Consider the following 23,015-nt stretch of genomic DNA (forward strand, 5'->3'; position numbering starts at 1 on the left):
GAAGATGATTTCATTGAGTCCACAAGAGATTTTGGGAGCAATCTATCGCAAATGCGAAAGAAACAACTGTTGTGCTTCAAGTTGCCTGGAATTTAAAATAATAATAACAATAAATAAATAAACTGATGTTGATATTAGAAAGTTATATGTAGCTTTCCGTCTTAAGACATACGCGGTTAAGTTGTACACTTAAGACTCCGTAAAGACTAAAGATACTTAGCTTAGAGAAGCAACTAATGAAGCCTAGTAAAACGTTGTAAGCTGCTTTCATTTCCAACATTACCTACTTGCTTCCTTACAATGTTATTTTGTAGTTCATTATTTGAAAAGGATTTAACAAGCAAGCAATAGGCAACAAAGGGACGACTTTTTATTTCTTAGAAAAAATGTTAATAATTAAGTATGTGATTCCGCTTCTGTCCGCGACACCAACTTTGATAGCTGGGCGTTAAGCCCCAGCTGTAAAATGGATGATAACTTTAATTCTAGCTTTTACTAATAGTAGCTAAACTCTACAATTTTATTCCTCCTCTTAATCATCATTCGTAAAGTTGTACTGTTTACAGTCTTTGCCAAAAGTTTCTTATTTTGTATCACTTATACTAAGTACAATGATACATTTGGAAAAATTTGACTCATAAAAGTGTTTTCAAACAGATCATTAAAATTAAGGTAATAGAAAATCTCTCGGTACCTAGCACCAACTTCTTTTAGTGTCAGTGATATTTAACCTTCCAGCGAGCGCGCCCAAAAAGTTACAGAAACGGGCGCGCGTATCTTACAGATAAACTTTGGTATTTTTAATTTTTTCTATCAATAGAAGTAATTAAATTAATTAAATAACAACTGTAATTATTAATAATGAAATAACAAATAAAAAATGCTCAGAAAATGACAGTACTTTTTATTTTTTACAAGCCAATAAGTGTAATAATTACAATCAGCATGTTCAGCCACTAGACTGTCTGAAAGCTTTCGCAGATATTTCCTCCTCTTATCTGAGATATACAATGTCTTTCTCTGTCAGTAGAAAACAATATTCTTATAAACAATGTTGAAAATAGTTCAATTTGATGGACATGCAGAAGAAAAAATATAAATAATTGGTAAATCAGGAATCTTACTCGATTGGTCGCGAGTATATGTCATGCACGGATCGACAATTGCAAAGAAATGTACAACCCTAAACAAGATGAGATAAGCACTAAAGAAAACTAGTCATGAGGCTGTAGCATTGCTTAAAGGACAGCACCCTCCGCCGCTCCGTCTCTAAACTGCGATTATTTTAGTCTTAGTCTGTATCTGTGAGATACTCGCGCCCGCTGGAAGGTTAAGTAACTATTCCAGTATTTTACCTTTTACCAAACGAAGGCTACTCTTTATGTTTATTTTAGCCTTAGCCATAAAAGTAGGAGACAGAGTCAGAAAAAGTAGAAATCTAGACGAACTGGAAGCCAATTCGGTGATTTAACCTTGTATTTTACCTTCCATTTCCCAAATGAAGGCTACCCTTTATGTTTATTTTAGCTCTGGCTTTAAAAGTAGGTGACAGAATCAGAAAAAGTAGAAATCTAGACGAACAGGAAGAAAATCCTATGTTTATCTCTTCATTTCACTTTTACTTTTCAAAATAGAGGCTGCTTTGTATGTTTATTTTAGCCTTGCCCATAAAAGCAGGTAATAGAGAAAAGAGAAACTGAATTCTTTACGTGGGTAGTGAAACTCAATTAAAACACATTTGGTGCAACAGGCAAAATTCACGCGGGCTGCATCACGTGTACAAATTTGATTTGATAAGTAATGATTCATAACATCACAACCCAGAATGCTTTTCTTAATCTTTTCCGCTATTGGGATTAGTTTAGATTACGTAACACTGAGAGTGGCAGACATATGTTTCCGAAATGTCGCCGGAACTAGTTAGACCGTTTATACAGGCCCCCAAGAAAGGCACTGGACCACGTGTATACTGGTCTTCCAGTAGTTAAAGAGTTAACGAGGGTATTTGAGGGTGATTGTGGGTACAGTATCGCCTGTATCTCCCCTAAGCGCCATTTTCTTCATAAAAAGTTTTTCTTGTTTTTATTTTCTTTCAGAACATCGTGGGACAATAAACATTATTTCGGGGGCCACCTCTGCTCTGAGTAATCATTTGGGATCTATTAAAGCACTATCATGGACAAATATTGAATAATTGAATGAATAATGAAGTTATAAGCAAGATCATAGCTTAAATCTTATCTTTCTTTAATGTGGGCTCAAAATTCGAGACATTTTACATAAATATAAATTTGAATAAAAATAATAAAAAAGACTGATGGTTGTATTATTATATTATTTATTAATTTAAGCAGTTTATTTATTTATAAGTTATGAAGTCTGACCAACATACAGATTGTCTTAAAAGACAGAGCAGTCTGCATGCTTTTCAGACTGTATCCTTTACAAATATATAAAATACCTAAACTAGCAAAAAGTAAGAGGATAATATAATCGTCGCATCTCTTAATTCTTTACTTTTCTGGGTGTTCTCAGTCCGTAGATTATAAGAACCAATTAAAACAACCTTAATTATTCATCTCTTCTAGAAACCATAAAATAATCTTAGTAAGCTTATTTCAGTTGTTTCAATATTCATTAATTTCCTAGCTCAGCTTCCATTATTTTGCAATTACTGTAACTGGTTCCATTTTGCATTTAGTTTATAAAATAACTTAATTGTTTTTGAGTGAAAGAGCAGTGCCTGGCTGACATTGACTGCCATTAATAAATTAAACTCTTGGGCAACTTCTGTCACATTTATTTTGAGATATTTTAGTGGAATAGGAGAAGTGTTATTCAAATGATCCGTCAATGGGCACACTTTCATAATTAATTTACACAATCAAATTTTATTACTTATTTCAGTACTTTCTGAAATTTATTGTGTTAAGTATACTACTTATTTTCACCCTAAGGGAGTTCTCAAGAGGTTAGTTATCTTTATCTTAATTCCTACGCTCTGTGCTCTCTCTCTCGAGAGAGCTAGAGTTCCTCAATGTAATTTCCTGCTAGAAATCGCTGCAGGTTAACATTCACAGGAGTTACACTTAACTTTGAATAATATTGAATTTTACAGATGTTAATAAACATCTTGGGATCTACTATAAGTTACGCTAGTTGTATTGTCTGCCGGAAGCGGCGCCACAAGCAAAGCTGGTGCATACATTTATGTTTTACAATATTTAATTTTATCTTGGTCCACTTAAACTATTTTTTGTTTTTGTTTTTTTTTAAAGAAATGTATCCAGAAAGTAATTATTTATTACATAATCCAAGTACCTTCCAAGTTCAATTCATATCATTGAAGCTTTCATTGAATTTAAAAGGAAAAAAAAATCTATTTTGCAATCGAGAATAAGATTTCATTTTGAGGTAGTAAGTATTATAGCCACCGCTTTGAGGGTAAGCCTTTTTTCATATAGCCAATTATCCCAATTTATTTCTGAAAAGGCACAAAAGAAAAAAAAAACTCAACTTTTTTTGCCATATATTATTAAATGAAGCAACCCACAAAAAGTGACCTGTCAGAAATTTTTTAATTAGATATTAATATTATGTTTTACAAAATGTCATAATGCTTTTCTGTATGTGTCCCTAAGAGGATATACTACAATTTTAATAAATTTATACCCCTGAGTCCGAAAAAAAGATGAAGAGTATTTTAGACAATGCGAAATCGAAAATCTTTAGTCTTTTCGAAGTTAATGATCCTTTTAGGTTCCACAAGGGAAATGACTATTAGATTTTGGGCCAAGATAGATTAAACGGATCATGGCTTAGTATTGGAACGAGTTATTTTACAATTCATTTATCAAGATTTATAACTTTTATTTGAAAATAATGGCTCATTTATCGACCTTAACATCTTGATGAATTTTTTAATTGAAGAGTGGCCATTAATTTAAAAACCTTTTCTTTCACTCCGTTTTTTTGGTGGCAAATTCAGTCCTTTTATTAGGGCTTGTACTAATTGAATTAATATAATACAATCAGTATAAACCTACCATATATATTATATCAAAGTATGATGCTTTAGTTTTTGATCGTTGTTGATAGATTTTTCTTGGTAATATTGAAGAGTGGTCAATACGATTTTACAGACAAATTTCTTTTTTCATTCCGACGTTTCAGCAAAGTTAACGCCTTCTTCAGGATAATATAAACTTTTACAGTTATGTAATCAACTACATCATCATATCTATATTTGAATCATTTCTTTAGGAAAACGCTTATTAAGGAGGAGTTCACTTAAGCTTACCTTTAAAGTTAGGTTTTCATTTAATTTTAATAAGCAGACCCTTTGTATTATTAATAGGATTTAAATAAGACAGTCAAACTCACAATTTAAAGACAATCAGTTTAATGATGGCAGTATTTTTCAGAATAAATTCTGTTATTTTCGCTCGATATTCCTTTCAAGACAATTTTATTCTGCATAAATTGCGTTAAGATAAATTCATTAAATAATTATTAAATTTATGATCGCTCCTCAAAATCAACAAATTTTTTTATGAAATATTTTTTTGCTGGAAAATTAATTCAAGGAGAAAAGTTTGGTTTTCTTTTAAAATTCCATTTTTCGTTCTAACGTCAGTGGTGGTGAAATATTAATTATATACAAACTTATTACTTCAAATTTTAAGTTTAAAGTATTTAGTTCACTATAAATTCACTGTTAGATTTCTCTGAAACTTGGTTTTTACTGTTGAAAAACTTGAGTACTTGCTACTTCTGTTTGTAACTTGTTTAAGAGAAAATTATATTTTGAAAGGAGTTGAGGCGTGCAGTTTTATTAAAATGGAGACTAAATATTGAAGCTAGAGTTAAATAAAAAATTGGAAGTTTGGAGATAAGTTTACAGTTAGGACTTTGAAAGTTGTAAAGTCTAATGAGTGTTCACACAAGATATTTCTAAGATTCTTGGGATAGGTTTCCAAAATTACTGAACCATCATTACCCATTCTTGTTCGCAATAAATAATCGCGCGCTATCCTGAATTCTCGTAACCACTGAACTTTATAAATACCATTCTTACATTACATGAACAAAATACGCGTATTAAGTGGCTCAAAGGGTGGCAATTATCTATTACTGACTACTGGAAATCGCAGAGTTCTTAGATGCTGCTAGAAGCAAGCTGATATTGCCAAGGCGTAGTGGAGGCTAGCTTTTTGGCTCCGTCACTATTTGGGATGTTTTGACAACGAACAAGGATCATCATCATCATTGAGTTTGGCATTTTCCAGCATTCATTATCCATGGAATTGTTCTGTGTCAAGAAGTCTAGATAGGATTTTGTACCTTCCAGTCTTTTCAATTTTGGGTGTGGATTCAATGTGCCTTTAGATGCAATAAAGCCGTAGTATTTTACTTCTTTTTTTTTATTATGACAGTCCAATGAGGGGTGTATTGGAGACAGAGAAGCTTATTGGAAGGTGGAAGTCAAATATTTGCTTTTAGTGTGGGGGTTGACTTTTATTCTGCACGAAACAAGCCAGTCTACAGGATATATTAATACGATATTGTTGGGGCAAAAGACGTAAACACTGGATCAGAGTTTGTAGCAATAAAGCAAGTTTGCTCAGCTTTGAAGTGGAGAAAATTAAACTATAACGAAATTTTCTGTAAATAAAGAAAGGTACGAAACCTTAGTTGGCTAATTTTATTCTCTAATAAAAGCATAATAAAGATAGAAGTGCCTGCATTGTTATTTATATAATAAAATGATTGTAGAAAATAATAATAATAATAATAATACTGTAGTAAATTTGGAATCCTTGACATATGCGGCATGTTATAGAAAAATCGACTATGGACACGAGCCAAGCATACTCTGGGGGGTTAAACGTAAGCCAATAAACTTCTCCCGGCAATCCTAGTGGAATGTTTCTCTGATTGTTATCTACTCCACTACATTACCTTACTTGACTGCTGTTTGTAGTTGTAAAATTGTTCGTTAACATCATTTCACTTTTAGTTTTCTGTTATTAAATTCCTCGCTACTGTTTTATTACTCCATTTGTTAGCAAATTCTCTGTACGATTCACATATTTCTTTTAACTTTTTAAGAGAAAAGAATAAAATATAACTAAGAAAATAATAATTAGCCATTAATTTGCGTATCTTTAAAGCAATGTTCTGGAATTTTTTTCTTATACCCGCGTCACACCAAATTCTCTAATTCATTACGTCTCTGGCACTCTACAAAATTTATTATTTCAAGAATTTTTTTTTTTATTTGTTTATTTATTTTGCAACTGTAATAGATACAACAAGCTAAAGAGATGAGGGTAAGGAAATGGCACAAATACACGTGCACGCATATATATGCACTTACATACACGCATGTGCATGTGCACCAAAAGGCTTGAGTGGAGTGAACGACGACCATCTAGTGATGGAAGCCGTTAGTTCGCCACGTTGGTGAGCTTACTTAGCGACCATCCTTGTGGAGATCCGGCGATATGTGTTGAGATGGTCGCGTGGCCACCGCCGCTTTAGTCTGCGCTGAGGATTTGAAGGAAGTGTTTGTAGTAGACATGTTATGGATCAGAGGGTTATGGACTGTGTACGTAGAAATCTCAAATGAGTGTAGTTTCGTGTAGCGAGATTGGGCTATTTCAGGGACGAGAGGAATATTTAGATCAGAGTGTATAGTATGATTAGAGACGTAGAACGGAGCGTTAACTATTGTTCTTAGAATTTTAGACTATAAGGTCTGAAGTCGGTTGATGTTTTCTTTTGTTCATCAGGGTCAGTTTTGATCGTTTGTCGAGTAGTCTTTTCAACATTTTATACCTCAGATTGAGGTCAATTCGTTTGAGTCTTGTGTGGGGGTTCCAAGTTAGTCGTTTGTCAAGATGTAGTCCGAGATAACGTACTTGGTTAGTAATTGGTATAGAAGTATTGTGGAAGGAGAGAGGAGGGAGAGTTTTCTTGTTTAGAGTGAATACCATGTTTTTAATTTCAATTCATCCACATTGATTCTCCACTTTTGCAGCCAAGGCTGGAGAAGATTTAGAAGTAATTGGAGTGCACGGCAAGAATGTAGTAACTTTTTTTTAACGAACAATGCAGTTATTTTGCCGCTGTCGTGGAATTCTATTCTATTTTACTGTGGCAGAGATCTTCCCGTGCATCTGGATTACCTCAACTCTGATTTATTTTATTTTATTTTTTTTAAGGCGCGTCCACATCTAAGGTTATTAGCGCCCGGAGCTTTTTCCAGTGCACTGCCGGCCTCCGGACAGTGTTCTCTCGTTACAGACAACACTGTCCATCACCGGACAAGTGAGCTGTAAGAAGCTCCTGGGAAGAGACAATCTAAGGGTCAGCTGCTGGATAACCCGGGACCTTCACGTGGGAGTCCAGTATGCTAACCTCATAGCTAATCCCTTCCCTTTTTTATTTTATTAATTTATTTTTTTTTTGTTTAAAAAGATGTATCTGCACCATAACTAAAATAGATCTATGGAGCCCTAAACTCATGTGCTCACCCATATTTTTGCTGCTCCCATTGATGAAACTGCGCATCAAGATTCTCTTGAAAAGTGCTAGGAATGACTTTGTTTTTTATTTGACCGATTCCTCACCAATCTTGAATCCTTTCAAGCAAATCGACCATTAGAGATTACCTCTTGTTGCAGTAAGAAATTCTTCCCTTTACAATGTCTTCCAAGATATTTTGAAGGAGGTTCTAACAAATTGATCAAAAAATAAGAATATGAATGCTAATTAAGAATCTACGAGTTTGTATGATTTTGGTATGTTTCTGCATAAAATGGGCAGCAATAAAGAAAATAAATATGCATCTATGGTGAGCGAGTATGCATAATGACGAACTAGGATTTGTCTATGGTTTCGCTAAACCCAAAAGTTGCGCACATCAATAAATCTTTGCACGCTTTAGGTATAATGTGCGAATGTAAAAGGGTGTCAGGAGTACATGCACTATGAGCCAGGGATACCAGCAGCGATACCAGGATCCCAGAAGAAGTTGTAAGACTACTTCCTCCCGAGGGTGTTTGCTTTGAATCAATTTAATGGTCAGCATTAAGATCCTGTGGGGATTTCAAAATGGCTATAAAATGAATGTCCATCTAACATCCCATTCTATTGACCTAAATATCTTTATCAGTTTGATTTAATTTTAACATTTTCGTTTATTTAAAGATCACAAAGACTTCTCCAAATTTCAAGACATATTGATCTATAAATATGTCCTTTGTCCTTGAAGTAGGAAACAGTATTCTAACTATCTTTAATTTGGTATTAGAGCAGAAACTTTCATTATAACCTCATTCTGCTGTTGACAGTAGCCCTTGGCGACACTACCCTCCCTTTAAATCTTTCTATGTTCCCTTTACCCTGGTATTTCCACTTTAAAAACCCATTTGCATTCAATTTTATACCAGTACCCATAGTAATTTGGTCACAAAGTAAGTAATGTTCCTTTACAGAGAATTCTTTTCTTTCTGAGAGGCATCTAACGCAAAAATGTTTACTCATCCTTTGTAACGTGTTTTTTGTTTTTAATCCCAACCCTAATTGTAGTCCTTTCACTCGCTTTCAATTTGTTTCTAGTTTAAAATGGAAGAATACTCTTAGTGGTACTATATGATGTTTGATCATTTTAATGAATAATGGTAACAAGTATTTAAAATGTTGGTATTTTAGGGTTTTCTGATGTGACCCAAAAATAACCCAAGAAGGTGAAATAAAAAGGCAAAATTATGTTAAAAGGCTGTGAACGGAATATTGACGTAAATGTAAAGGATTTGTTACACAAAATTGGGCGTTAATAGTTTTTGAGAGGGAAGGAATTAGCTCTGGATTACCACACAGATATCCCGGGTTCAAATCCATAGCTGATTGCCCTTAGATTCACTTCGTAGCTGCTACTGACAGCTAACTGTCCAGTAACGTCCGGAGGCCGGCAGTGCACTGAAAAAAAGAGCTCCGGGCGCCAATAACCTCAGATGTTGATACGGCTTAAATTATTATACTAAGGATTCAAGATTAGTGAGGAATCGGTCAGATAAAAAACAAAAACTCGTCTTTTTGCCAACGTTTCAAGTATATTGTCTTCTTCAGGGCGTTGTTGTTCGAGACGAGTTGTTGTTTTTTTATTTGACCGATTCCTCGCCTATCTTGTATCCTTAGTTTAACAATTTACGGTCACGAAACCTATATATTCATAATCTTAAATTATTATGATTTTTTTTTTAAATTGGTGATACGAACTAAGCTCAATTTGTTCCGAATTCGCTTCATTACTAATAATAATGCTTTATTACAAAATAAAATAATAGGTACAAAAATAATGAATTTCTACACATTCTACGGTATGGTAAAACCGTCTGGCGAAGGTTGCTAGTGAGAGAGTACATTACTACGTTTTTGGAATCTCTTGATTTACTTCCACTGTTAGGAAACGTACTGATATCAAAGTACACCATAGAAATCCAGCTATTATAATCACTCTTATTTGAAATTATGAAAAATATGTTACGGTGAATAGACTGGCCCTCTCTCCGTGCTCAAGGATTTGAAAAATTTATTACAGATGTAAACTCAATTTTGAAATTTAAACTCGTTTGTAAAACTTGTACATGAATAAGTAAATAAGTGAATAAGTAGAACTTGTAATGAATTATAATCAAGGGAAAATGATACCAAGAACGTATTTAAGATGTGTATTTAAATCTATATAAATACTATATTTTGTAAAAAATATTGTTGCATGCGTTATTTATAGAGAATATTGTTATGGCGTTTAAAAAAAACGGGGAAGTATATAATTTTGACTAGAAGTATGTCTGTTTGATGCTACCCAAGCGACCACTGGCTTCTCTAAAATAAATCATCTATAAATAAAAGTACCCATCCGTGAAATTGAGCTGAATATATACGGTACCATAGAGATTCTTCTTGTATCATTGTTTTCCATTATTATTCTGTATAAATAGTTGGTCTCCTTTTTTGTGCTATTAATACATGTGCTCTCTCTGACTACAAAATTATTTTATGTTATAATATATTGTAGAAATATGTAATTTTCCAGTCCTATTCAACTGACAAACATTTTCATTCAGTGTGGCAGATTTCTAACAAACAGTAAAATTTTGCTAAAAAATGATAAATTGTTTAATACAAATTCTGTTCATCTAGGGTGACTTTAAAATAAATAGACTTGCTTTAGCACCAAAAAATAAAATAAATTAATAAAATTTAATAAAACAATAATAATTACGATAATAGTAGTTTCTTTTTAATTTTTTATACATTTTTTTAAAAAATCTTTTATTGGAATTTACCACTGCAACGGTTGTTGCAACAAGCAAATATGGTAAAAGAACAAAGAAATAAAAGAAAATCATGAGTGGAGAAGGTGGTGCCACTCCAGTAACGTGCTTTGCTCTCACGATAAGAGCAGATCACGAGGCCATCTTCTCTTCAATCTCCTTAGAGGATTACCTGATAATGTGGAAGAAGATAGGTGTTCTATGAGAGGGTTAGGATGAACTGCTGTAGAGGAATGAAATTTGAAGAAATGAGTGTTAGCAAGATCTGTAATGAAAGGAATTTTGAGGACATTATGGATAGGTGAGGTTAGATACATAGAACGGAGCATTAACTAGTTTCCGAAGTACTTTTTGACTGTAATGTCCCTGGAGGCGTAGTGAGTTGGAACGGTTTAGTCGATCCCCATACTTCGATGCCGTTTGACCAAATAGGTCGCAGTAACAACAGGTATAAGAGTCTTTTATTATGTAGGTTAAGTTTCGAACGTTTGTAGACTGGCGAGAAGTTTGTAGCGTTGGTTAGTTTCTTGTCTTTTCAGTCTAGGGTTTTGTACATATTAAATTAAAATATATTCAAATATTTTAAAAATAAATTAATTGTATTCCATATTTTTAACGTTAAATAAAAGTTAATAACGGTACATTTACAATAACGGTATATATTTTTACAATATTTTGTTGAAACCTAGGAATGCCAATTCCCGAATTAATACGAGTATATTCCTCGCCCGAGAAACTGATGCAAGAAGAACTACGATGACTGTACTGCTTTAATAATTGGTGAGTGTAGAAGGAGATGCTTATTCCACGAGGGAACCCCCGAGTTCGAATCCAGATGGCATTTCTTAGATTTCCTCATCCTTGGAATCCAATAATGCCCATAATTGAAAGTGTTTATCAAGGGTACACTTTCATTGAAAAAAAGGCTCCAGGCGCTTATGAATTTAGATAAGCGCCAAATATAACATGCATTCTAAAAAAAAAAAAACTATAATTAGACGAGTAAATCTAGCTCCCAGTATTTACTGGCTTGAAGGGAAAGATTTTCCTGATATTTCAGAAAAATCCAAAAATCTGTACGATGCTTTAAGTTTATAAATAATAATAATAATAATAATAATGACTAATTGTTCTACTAAATTTTAGATTTATTTGTGTAAATTTGTTACATTTACAGATCGTTTGCTAAAAAAAAAAAATGAATCTATAATAAAAACACATATCTATCCCCTTCCTCCTAAAATACAAAAAGTTAAAGAAAGCCCCGTGTTCTGAGCGTACTTCTAACAGCATCAATGAAAAAATGGAGGTAGAACTAATGAGGCAACAAATAGAACTTTGTTAAAACATTATAAAGCTTTGTGATCTCTATTTTTTTTTATTTTTCATGAATAAAATGGTTTCATGAAGTAAAGTTTGATATAATAATAAATAACATGGTAAATCTATAATTAAGAACAAAAATTCTCTATTTTTATTCAATTCAGATATTTAAACTTTATATATTTATGTAAATAAACAAAAAATGAAGTTAAAGGAAACTAAAGTTGTTTATAAAATAACTAAGATAATCAACTTAATAAATTATTCTTTGTAAGAAGCTGCACTGGATAATTCATTATGAGATAGAGTCTGTCTTTCTTTCGAAAATCCAATATTCACTTAAAAACTAGTGAATATTTTAAGTACAGACTACATCATGTCTGCGGTACATTAAGTATGCAATTCGTTGGCGCGCTCCCAGAACTTGTTTTAACACGCGATGAAGAACTTCCTATACTTGAATTGATTTCTAGGGAATTACTGAAATAATTTTTTTTTTTAAAAACTATTAAAAAAATAATTGATTAAATTTGTATTACTTCGTCAATTTTGTAAAGAATTGTTTAAGCTACTTGCTTTTCTGGCAGAAATGTCTTGGATATTGCATTTAAACACATACAATGGAACAGAGCTGAACAATGTGAAATGTTTTAGTTAGTATTGATGTTTTCTACTATGTAAATCAGTAAAACTAGACTATTGGAGTTTAAGGCAATGATCGAACCCTTATTCGACCTATTTGAACTCTCTTGACACTTTTTCTAGTTAACACAAGCTTGAGTGGGCATTCAACCTCTTTAGAAAGCATTCAAAAGTAACGCTTGATGTAAAAAAAGTATTTACCGTTTCTTGAGGGATAGAAGGATTTTAAGGCTTTTGTGGTCGATGCAATCTGCCGTCTCTCCAATTTCTTAGATTTCTTTAGAAAGCATGAGTTGTTTTATTAGGAGCAGGTTATTCTACTACAGTCAAGCCTCCTATAAAGGACACTCTTCCTAGCGGCCAACACCATTTACGGACAGTTTTTGGATTTCCCCGTTTTACCCCTTTACACTTTCTATATAAAAGAACCTCCGTCTAACGGACACTCTACATAGCGACCGCGGGCATTGATTTTGGGGAACGGATTATATGTTTCACCTCCCACCAACGACCACCTTATTATTAAAAGTTCGTTTGACGTGGTGATCAAAAGTAATTATCCCCTCTCAAGTTTTTCTTTTTTTTTCTGTGTTTTTTTTCTAAAGTTTCCTATATAAGCTTGTACTACTTTTAACATTTTTCAATATTACTTAGGACGAACAATATTATTTTTTCCGATGTCTCTTAAACGAAAGTGGTTAACTCTAGAAGAGAAAATAAATGTGTTGGAAGATTTTGCAAAAACCAAATCGGATAATTAAGAAAAATTTGATGCATATCATATAGCTAAATAATTATGCAATTATGTACGTTTTTAAATCTATTAATAATAAACAATTTTTAAATAGATTTTTGGAAAAAAAAACATATTTTTTCATTATGAAACTTGCCTACCTCCTTCTAACGGCCACCTCCAAACAGAGGCCACTTTGCTTTCCCCCGCCAGTGCCCGTTATTGAGAGGTTCGACTGTACTTAGAATACTGCCAAACTTTTTTACATCTGCAGCAGGCTTTGAGGAGAGGATGGGAGACCTACCGACTCCTCTCTTTTTTGTAGAACTTCCGTGCACTTAAATATTTTTGCCAAATTAACATATTTCCTTACATAGCGAAAATATGGATGTGTATATTTGCTTTTGTACCACCAATATACAATAATTTATGCCTGCAATTATATTTTGCCATTCTTCACAAGAATCGAGGCACTTACTGCCGTACATTTTTATATATAAGAGGGTGAACCTTCTGTCAATTTATACACGATTGAAGCGAATCTTAAGTTACCAACGTACCTTTTATTAGGCAGAAAACCGATATCGGATATTGCCTAGGTAGTTATATTAAAATACATAGAATGAGGCTTGAAAAGTCCTTTTTTATGCATGCACTACAACACAATTGGGTTTACAAGCGGTCGACTTGTAGTACTGTGCTAGCGGCACTAATGCAGAGCTTGCTCCCAGGGTAACCTGGATGTTTGCGACTATTGCTTTTACCATTGAATTAAAGGTCAAACTATTGCCTTTTGCCGGCAGTTTGCATTGGACACTCTTTACTCACGATCATTAGACGGTTGAAATATTTTTGCTGGTGACTGAAATATTTTAAGTTAGATCCATTCTATGTTGCCGCTGATCGTCCTATTCTATTTTTGTAACTTCTTTTCAAAATATCTGTTTGCACAAATTGATTTGGTCTAATACTAATGCATGGTACTTTACAGAAACTTTACAATACATCTACCACGACCTTTCAAATATCTTAAGTTTTTTTTAAGTTTGAAAAGTTTATTTACAATTTAAAATAGATACACAACTATTTGGGTACATCTATATATACAAAAGGAGGTTTCAGGCTGCAGTGCCTATCTACTCTCTTCAACCATAATATTTACATCAAAATTATTATAAGGCAAAAAAAAAAAACAAAAAACCTTACAATTGAGTTAAAATAAAGCAATATATGCCTTTTGTGCTTGTATTTTTTATAATTAAGAGAACTTAAGTAATAGTCTACAATACTTCTTACATGCGGGAAGATACATATTGTTCCGTGGCACTATAGATAAATGTAGACACGCTGGCAACATCAAGGGCTACATGCATGTAGTCTATGGGTGTCCACCGGGGATATGACCCAACTAGCCTCAAGCATTTGTTTTGGACTCTTTGTAACTTCCCGTAATTGGTGCAACAAGTTTGGGACCACACAGTGGCTGCATATAGGAGTACGGAGCGGATATACTCGTAAAGATAATAAATTAGTTTTTTATTAAAAAAAAATCTAAGTTAGAGTTGCAAATATCTATTTTTGGTCTTACTATCAACGAAATTGTGTGTTTTATTATTATGGTTCAAATAATCGTAATAACGTACAGCAATACTCAAATTGAGCTGCGTAATAGTTTACATTGTACGGCCCCTTAAATTCTTAGCCATGGTGTGAAATTATCTTTCACTACCATCAACTCTTCGCTCATCACCAAAACAGAAATTAAATGAAATTAACACACACGAACTTGTTCTTGAAGATGGGATGGACAACCCAAAACCTGTTATGAAAACTAACTGATGGCACAACCAACTCGCGTAACAACGTAATTAAAAAACGAATTGTTATTAATATCATTTGAAATACCTTTTTTTAATAAGATGTTTTGTATTTTTTTTTTATTCCTGAGCTTCAATAGTCTAATTGTTTGTAATGTATTAGTAATATCCAGACCAAGACAATAAATTTGTTGAAACGGAGGCGTAAAAACTGGGTTTACTGTTTTTTTTTGACCAAAATATTAATAATTTAAGGTCAATAAAAGGGTAAAGAAATTCATATTTAAATTGAATAATTTAAAATATAAAATAACGACAAGTCTTCTTGCAGTTTCTAGCGAACATAATGTACAAATAAAAGTTTAAACACAACTGAAAAATAATTTATTTGTAAAAGATCTTATTGCTTAATGGAAAACGTTGACTAACTCAACTTAATACAGAAGTCGTAATGAACTAAAGAAAAATGACAAAAAGAAAGAGAAAAGAAAATAAAAACCTTAAATAAGCTACAAGAGTTAACTCTTTAATAATTAAAGTGAAAAATATTCTTGATGAATTTTCAATTAAACTAAAATTGCAGAACATAGCTCTCCCTCTCTAGTTTGAAGGCCATAATTCTAGTTCATTTCAAATTATAATAAAACAAAAGAAAATTTAGAAATGAACTAGAATACGTTGTTGTTCTGTAGGCCGTACTGACGTAGTTAAAAACTTTTTAATGAAGCGATACCATCCGCCCTACCTTCGGCTTGTAAAATCACGAATTAAGGGAAAATTTTCATCAGGTGTTTTATACTAAAGCATAGTAAAAGGTTTTATCTGCAGTATTAAAAAAAACAAAAAAGAAAATCATTAAAAAAAAGTATATAGGATTACATGAAAGAAAAAATATGTATATAATATTTAGATTTGCGAAATAATTAATTTTTTCTGCCTTCAAATATTTAAGAGCAAAATAATTATTTATGTGGCATTTGAGCGAACTTGGTACCCAAACTCTTCTAAGCTCAAGGCGATTCTCTCGCAAACACACTATCTGATCCTAAACGAAAGATTGCCCCCAGATAAAGCACTAATTTCTTGAAAATCTTCTGTGGGCCGAAGTACCACAAGGTAGTATTTTAGGCCCTCTGCTAAACATATGTTTTTACATACCTGACATTGCAAAATTCCCGTCACACAATCATCGTCTCTTTTGCAGATGAAACAGGCTTTTCTTTGTGCTGATATTGTTCCTTAAACCGTTATACAAAGCCCTCTGAATTTGAACATGGTGCATGTATTGAGAAAATTAAAATTAAACTAAGTAAGACTATCTACATCAACGTTCGCGAGGTACTGTGCCCCTTCTCAGTTGCTGACGTCAAATACTTGGGCTTATACTTCAGCAAAAAAAACTCACGTATAATCCTCACACGAGACGAAACGACAAGATCTGAACAAGCGATGCACTTGAATTTTACGACCACTTTGAGCATACTGACTTTAAGACTGGGACTAATCTAAATGTACTAATTCCAAAAGAATCTTAATCCATACAATCCAAAATCACCCAAGCTTTTTACTACGAATAAAACCTGATCCTACATACGAGGTGTGGCTATTAAATAACGAGACAATTGCTGTAAAACATTTTATTTTAAATTTATTCATATTTAGTTATTATCACATTCAATATACACCCCTCCCCTAACCCTACAACGCTCCATGCGAATTTACCATTGTTCGAAACAGTGCTGGAAGTCTTTTTCTGTGAGCTCCTGCATGATGCGTGCCGCTTTTTCTTTTACAGCTTCAGCGGACTGAAATCGTGTTCCTTTTAATGCAGATTTGACTTGGCCTAAAACTGGGATGTTGTACTTGGCTAGAAACGTCTTGACAGACAATGCAGTGTGAGCTTGATGGAGAACCCATGACTTGTTCTTCCACAAATCGGGGCGTTTTTTCCTTACTGCACCTCACGGTAGTAATGTTGATTAATTATAATCGATATTTTCATCCGTTTTGGACGTGGAAGGGCGACCCGGGCGGTCATCATCTCCGACGTCTTCTTGGCTATCTTGGAAACGCTTGAACCATTCAAAAACTAGCTCACGTGATTAACATTCATCACCATAAACTTCTTTTAATAAAAGATAAGTTTCAGTAGCGGTTTTACCAAGTTTTGATGCGAAATTTCACGACAATTTGTACTACATGTGTAGTATCATGTTTTCGGCAAAATGAAACTAATACCTCTTACACAAACGACAGTTCCGGTCAGACAGATTTCTCTACAAACACGTGAGACGCTGCAATCGAAAGAGAAGGCTTTACGCTGCACAGCTGTCGGTCGTTAGGATTTGGCGCATGCGTAGTTCTTCTGTAGCAGCATCAGTCTCGATATTTAATAGCCACACCTCGTAATGTTCTTAAAATTCTTATAGTTAAAGAAATCGTATCCTGCCTTTATGAAAAATTTCGTAGATTTTTTTTTATTGCAATATTTTAGTCCTTCCCTAATCCAACGTAGATCTCCCAGTCACCTGAAGCGCTAGTGGCGCGAGACCTACAATAATAAACAAATCAGAAAACAAAAACAAAAAAATGCTGGGAAAACCAGATGAAAGTAGAGAAGCGCAGTAAAATTTTGTTTTTACTTGCTGAAAATTTTACAGCAATTGAAGCCTCTTGCTGTAAAAAATCTAAAACTTGTGAAACACTGCTCTTAAAGGAAGTTGTGGTACCAGTTAGTGGATTTCCGGTTGGACAGTTCTAGATATATCGTTAAGTCTGTAAATATGTATTTCTTATATACTCGTACTTATTTACAGTAAGAGATATGTTCACAATGGGCTCCGGAAAAGGTAAGCCAATGTTCATTTCATGATGATTGAAACGTGAGAAAGAAAGTTTATTTCTCTAAGCTCTCTAGATCTTAGACTGGACAATTATCCTCGATTGATCTCAGAGAGAAGGTTGCAACTTCTTGTAGATTCTTTTTACTCGTGAAGTCTCGCACTGTGATTCTCTTATTTTCTTCTTCTAGTCTTCTTGTTCAATTTCTTCTTCTTTCTTTTTATTCTGTACTATTGAATCCAGTGGGCTACTGCCTTCTATGTTTCCTCCTCAATTGTTTTAATGGAAAAAAAGTGTATCCCGTTATCCTGAATCAGGGCCTGAATTAGATAGGGTCTGAGTTACTTTGTTTTGTAAATTTAGATCCGCTAAACATTTTGTTAGCAAGATTTTTGATTAGGATTGACTGAATATTGAATAAAAAAATAATATAAAAATTAAAAAAAAAATATATAGAAAGCATAGCACTTTCTATTATTTCGTTTGGCAAAATAAACTAATTTATACTTTTATTTTCCGAAAGCCTGGACCGGGTGGTTGTAAGCCATCCAATCCAGTTGCCTGGAAAGCTGCGGTAATAATGTCGGTCCAATCAATAGCAGCGGAACAATTGCAAAATGTTACCAACATCTGGTGTACTCTTCCACGTTGTGTTTCACGATGGGAAGAACACTAGATACAGAAGAGTTAATGCAACGTGTAATTTAATTTGCTAAATGCTAAATTTATTTAACGTTCTACACAATAAATCTTATTAAGTCTTTACAAATCTATTAAATAAGAGAAAATTAATTATACCTAAATTCTCATATACATATATACATATTTACATTATAGCATAACCTTTCTCTTACTCCCTGTAAAGTATTACAATCGTGCAGTTATTCGAGTTTGTATTTTTACGTGCCATATCAGTACTAAGGATTCTGAGCCCGAAAAGAAAAGTGATGAGATTTTTAACAAAAGCAGCCCTCAGTGATTTACTGAATTTATTTTTCAGTTTTTTTGTTGGGATTTAATCGAGAATAATGTTTTTCTTGAAATTATCAGGTCTAAGATCACGGGACTGAGATATTCTACTCCAGGGGTGTCAAACTGGCAGCCCCTGAGGTAACTTTTTATGGCCTACGATGTTCTAAAGTTAAGTGAATATATAAAAAATTGTTACGAATAAAAGAGCGCTTAGGGGAGATCAAGGCAATACCGTACACACAATTCCGTTAACCCTTTAACTACTGAAAAGAAGTATACACGTGGCCCAGTGCCATTAATGGGGGCCTGAGGGCTATATAAACGTAGTGACTATTTCCGGCGACGTTTAGAAACTCTCCGTGTCACTGAACAATAATAAACAAAGAAGAACAATAGCGGAAACCTTTAAAACAGCATTCTGGGTTGAGATGTTGTGGATCATACCTATCAAATCAAATTTGTAAATTTAATTAGGCTCGCGTGAATCTTGCCTGTTACACCTAATTGCTCGTCTTTTACATTTAAAAGAAAATCATTATTAAAAAATCATTATTTTTGACAACCCTTGTCTAGATTTCTACTTTTTTTGTCTTTGTCACCTACTTTTATGGCCAGGGCTAAAATAAACATAAAGGGTAGCCTTCTTTTGGAGAATGGAAGGTAAAATACAAGGGAAAAACACCGAATTGGCTTCCAGTTCGTCTAGATTTCCATTTTTTCTGTCTTTGTCACCTACTTTTATGGCGAGGGCTAAAATAAACATAAAGGGTAGTCTTCTTTTGGAGAATGAAAGGTAAAATACAAGGGAAAATCACCGAATTGGCTTCCAGTTCGTCTAGATTTCTACTTTTTCTGTCTTTGTCACCTACTTTTATGGCCAGGGCTAAAATAAACATAAAGAGTGGCGTCCTTTTGGAAAATAAAAAGTAAAATACAAGGGAAAAACACCGAATTGGCTTCCAGTTCCTCTAGATTTCTACATTTTTTGTCTTTGTCACTTACTGTTGTGGCCAGGGGTAAAATAAACATAAAGGGTAGCCTTCATTTGGGAAATGGAAGGTAAAATACAAGGGAAAAACACCGAATTGCCTTCCAGTTCGTCTAGATATCCACTTTTTCTGTCTTTGTCACCTACTTTTATGGCGAGGGCTAAAATAAACATAAAGGGTAGCCTTTTTTTGGAGAATGAAAGGTAAAATACAAGGGAAAAATCACCGAATTGGCTTCCAGTTCGTCTAGATTTCTACTTTTTCTGTCTTTATCACCTACTTTTATGGCCAGGGCTAAAATAAACATAAAGAGTAGCCTTCATTTGGAAAATCGAAGGTAAAATTAGCAACAGATGCTCACAGTATACGCACAAACATTGACTGAAGAACGAATATTTTTCTATCAGATCTCAGTAAATTTGGCCAATAGCCACTCCATTTATAATTTATAATCTCTCATTAACGATAACAATTAGGTAATCTTCCTAATGTATTTGGTAATCGCCCACATTCTTGGCGATTCTCCAAATGTTCTGCTACAAAACTTCTTCTGAACGCACATCTCTAAATATCGACCTATAATCTTAATATCACTTTCTTTTTTTTTAATTCCATGGCAGAAAACGTGGCATTTTTTTGGAAAATGATGTGCAAACTCACAGACAGTAATACTCGTACGTCACTGTTGAATGAAATAGACTTCCATGAGTAATGTTCTTTCAATGAAGAAAAATCTTCAGCTTTAACAAAACTAACGAAATAATATTGCAAGTATAATTAATTGTACAATAACATAAAACATATATCATTTTTTTACTAAAAACAATTATTTATTAACTCGTTATGAGCCCTAAAAATAATGGTTACTAAACACTATTTCTATATAGTATATAATTCAATATAAAACATAACTTGTACTGAGTGAATTAAGTTAAGTTCAATTTGTTGGACAGTAGGAGAATAGCAGACTGGTTTTACAGGCATTATTGTTTCAAGAAACAAAGTAAACCTCGTAATTTGCTTCAAAAAGTAAGGAAAAGCACAATTTTATTTATAAATACTCAACTCCAAGAGATTAGGTTTCTAATTAGGTTTCTCTGCTAAAGCTGATGTTAGGGTACGTTTACAACGGAGCTGTGAGTGTAGATGATAGCAGAGATGATAACTGATAGAGTAAAATATAATCGCTGATTAGTGTGCACAACGGAGCTGTGATACATGCAACATGTCGAGTAGTGAAGAAGAGTTTTTATGTTCACCAGCAACAAAATGGTATATTTTAAAGAAAAAAAGATGTAGAAAATATCATGTACATACCATAAATAAAAAACGAAGTACTTTGGGTGAGTTTCACTATTTATATAAGGAACTTAGAAATTATCCGGATCGTTTTTTTGAATATGTGAGGATGGGTCCAACCACATTTGACTAAATTTTAGAAAAAATAAGGTCAAAATTAAGAAAACGTAGGAAAAATTGTCATGGAAATCCTATAACTATAGAAGAAAAACTAGTGATAACTCTGAGGTAAGGTTATATTGAGGAAAAACAAATAAATACACATAAAAATAAATGTAAGCACGATTTAAAAAACAAAATATTGTTTAAAAGTAAATAATAAAATAATAACCAAAAATAATGAGTAAAGACAGCACTAATTAATTTTTCTACCTCCATTTTGAAGCTCCGATACTGGAGTTCAGCTAGCAGAAAAATGAAAAATTCAATTCTATCATCTATGCTCGTTTATACCAGCGAGTATGAGTCACTAGTCGAAGCTTCATTGTGCACGCTCACATAAGAATGTACTAGGTTATTCTATAAGCGCTGATGCATTACTGCTATCATCTCCGCTATCATCTATGCTCACAGCTCCGTTGTGAACGTACCCTTAGTCACGAAAAATAATTATTAGCTAATTAAAATGATAAAGATTGGTGGAATGCAGTTAGAAATACCGTATAGAACTTAATGCACGTATTAATCCAAATAGTCAATTACTAATCCGCGCTCTAATTCGCCGGAATCATTTATATGTTAATAAATTTTATAATCTGAAGTTTGCATATGTATCTTTTGTAATTTTATGCGTTTTATCCAAAAATTTTACCAGTGGTAATCATAATATATTTTAAATATGCGAAAAATTCTTTATTCGTTAAGTATTATTATAGTTACCATTAGTGTTAAATTCAATTTTACGTGAAAAAATTCTGTGATTTCATTCATTGAGTTTATTTGCAATTGTATTTATAATTATGAAAAAGGTTTATGCCTTATTTGTAAGTAAACGTATTTATTTAAATACAAAAACAAGTTCTTGTTAAGTCACGAAGGGTATAATAGACCTGTATGGGAAAGACAGTTCTACAATGGCTTACCTGCTGAAATTTCTGTATAATAGCACACATAAAACCTAACTATAGAACCCACAAATTGGTTAGGATGGGTAGATGTGACAGGATGTTGTTTGTTAGCTGCGATGAGGATTGGAAGATCCATGCATTGACTTTCTTTTTTTTTTCCTGAAGGAATTTGAACTGGAATAATTGGATAATTCAATTAGCTTTGACAATCTAGTTTTTGATTTATTTTCACGAGACGTACTAAAATAATTTTTAGAAAAATAAAGTCGAACCAATCAATCAAGTGAAATGGATTAAAAAATGCTTCTATCACCTAGTTCTTCCGAAGAAAGCGATATAGAATTTTTGTACTGTAAAGGATAGCAACATTAAGTTCTTTAAATCTCAAAAAAATTAATAAAACCAAAGAAGCAGTATTTTTAGGTAGAGATGGAGGGGACGGTAGTTTTTCTATTTTTATAATTATTTTTTGTATATAAAGAGAGATTTATGCAAAAAATAACTATAATTATATAACTATAACAATAAATAACTATACTATAACTATAAAATAACTAACACAAAAATTAGACTATTGAAGGAATAAAGTAACAAGGAATAAAAATGCAGGAATTTAATATGATTTGGTTTTTTTATTCCTTTGTCTTTCAATATCTAATTATTGTGTTATTTATTTTAATATCCAGGCCCTGAGGAAGACAATAAATTTGTCGAAACGTCGGCATAAAGACGGACTTGTTCGTTTTTTATTTTGACCGATTCCTCGCCAATTTGAATCCTAAAGATTTATGCAAAGTTCGTAAACAAAGATGTGTAGATAGATCTATGTACTCCATCAAAATATTAATTTGAAATGATGCGAGATTATAATTTACAATAAATATACACTCCAGTGTATGAACTTGGTTTGAAGTTTAAACAAGCTTATGTAACTTCAGAGTTTGTTAGCTAGCTACAGCGTTTGACAAGAAGCAGAGCAGAACTAA

General features: G+C 33.1%; 1 protein-coding gene across 2 annotated transcripts in view; it reads right to left on the bottom strand.

Moving 5' to 3' along the window:
- The window catches only part of LOC141450977 (cell adhesion molecule 2-like), a 673,919-nt gene that overhangs the window by 635,590 nt on the left and 15,314 nt on the right, over positions 1–23,015 (bottom strand). The window lies entirely within an intron of this gene.

The sequence above is a fragment of the Rhodnius prolixus genome, unplaced genomic scaffold, assembly GCF_049639745.1.
Source record: "Rhodnius prolixus isolate KJV_2025 unplaced genomic scaffold, Rpr scaffold_8, whole genome shotgun sequence".
Classification (NCBI taxonomy): Eukaryota; Metazoa; Arthropoda; class Insecta; order Hemiptera; family Reduviidae; genus Rhodnius; species Rhodnius prolixus.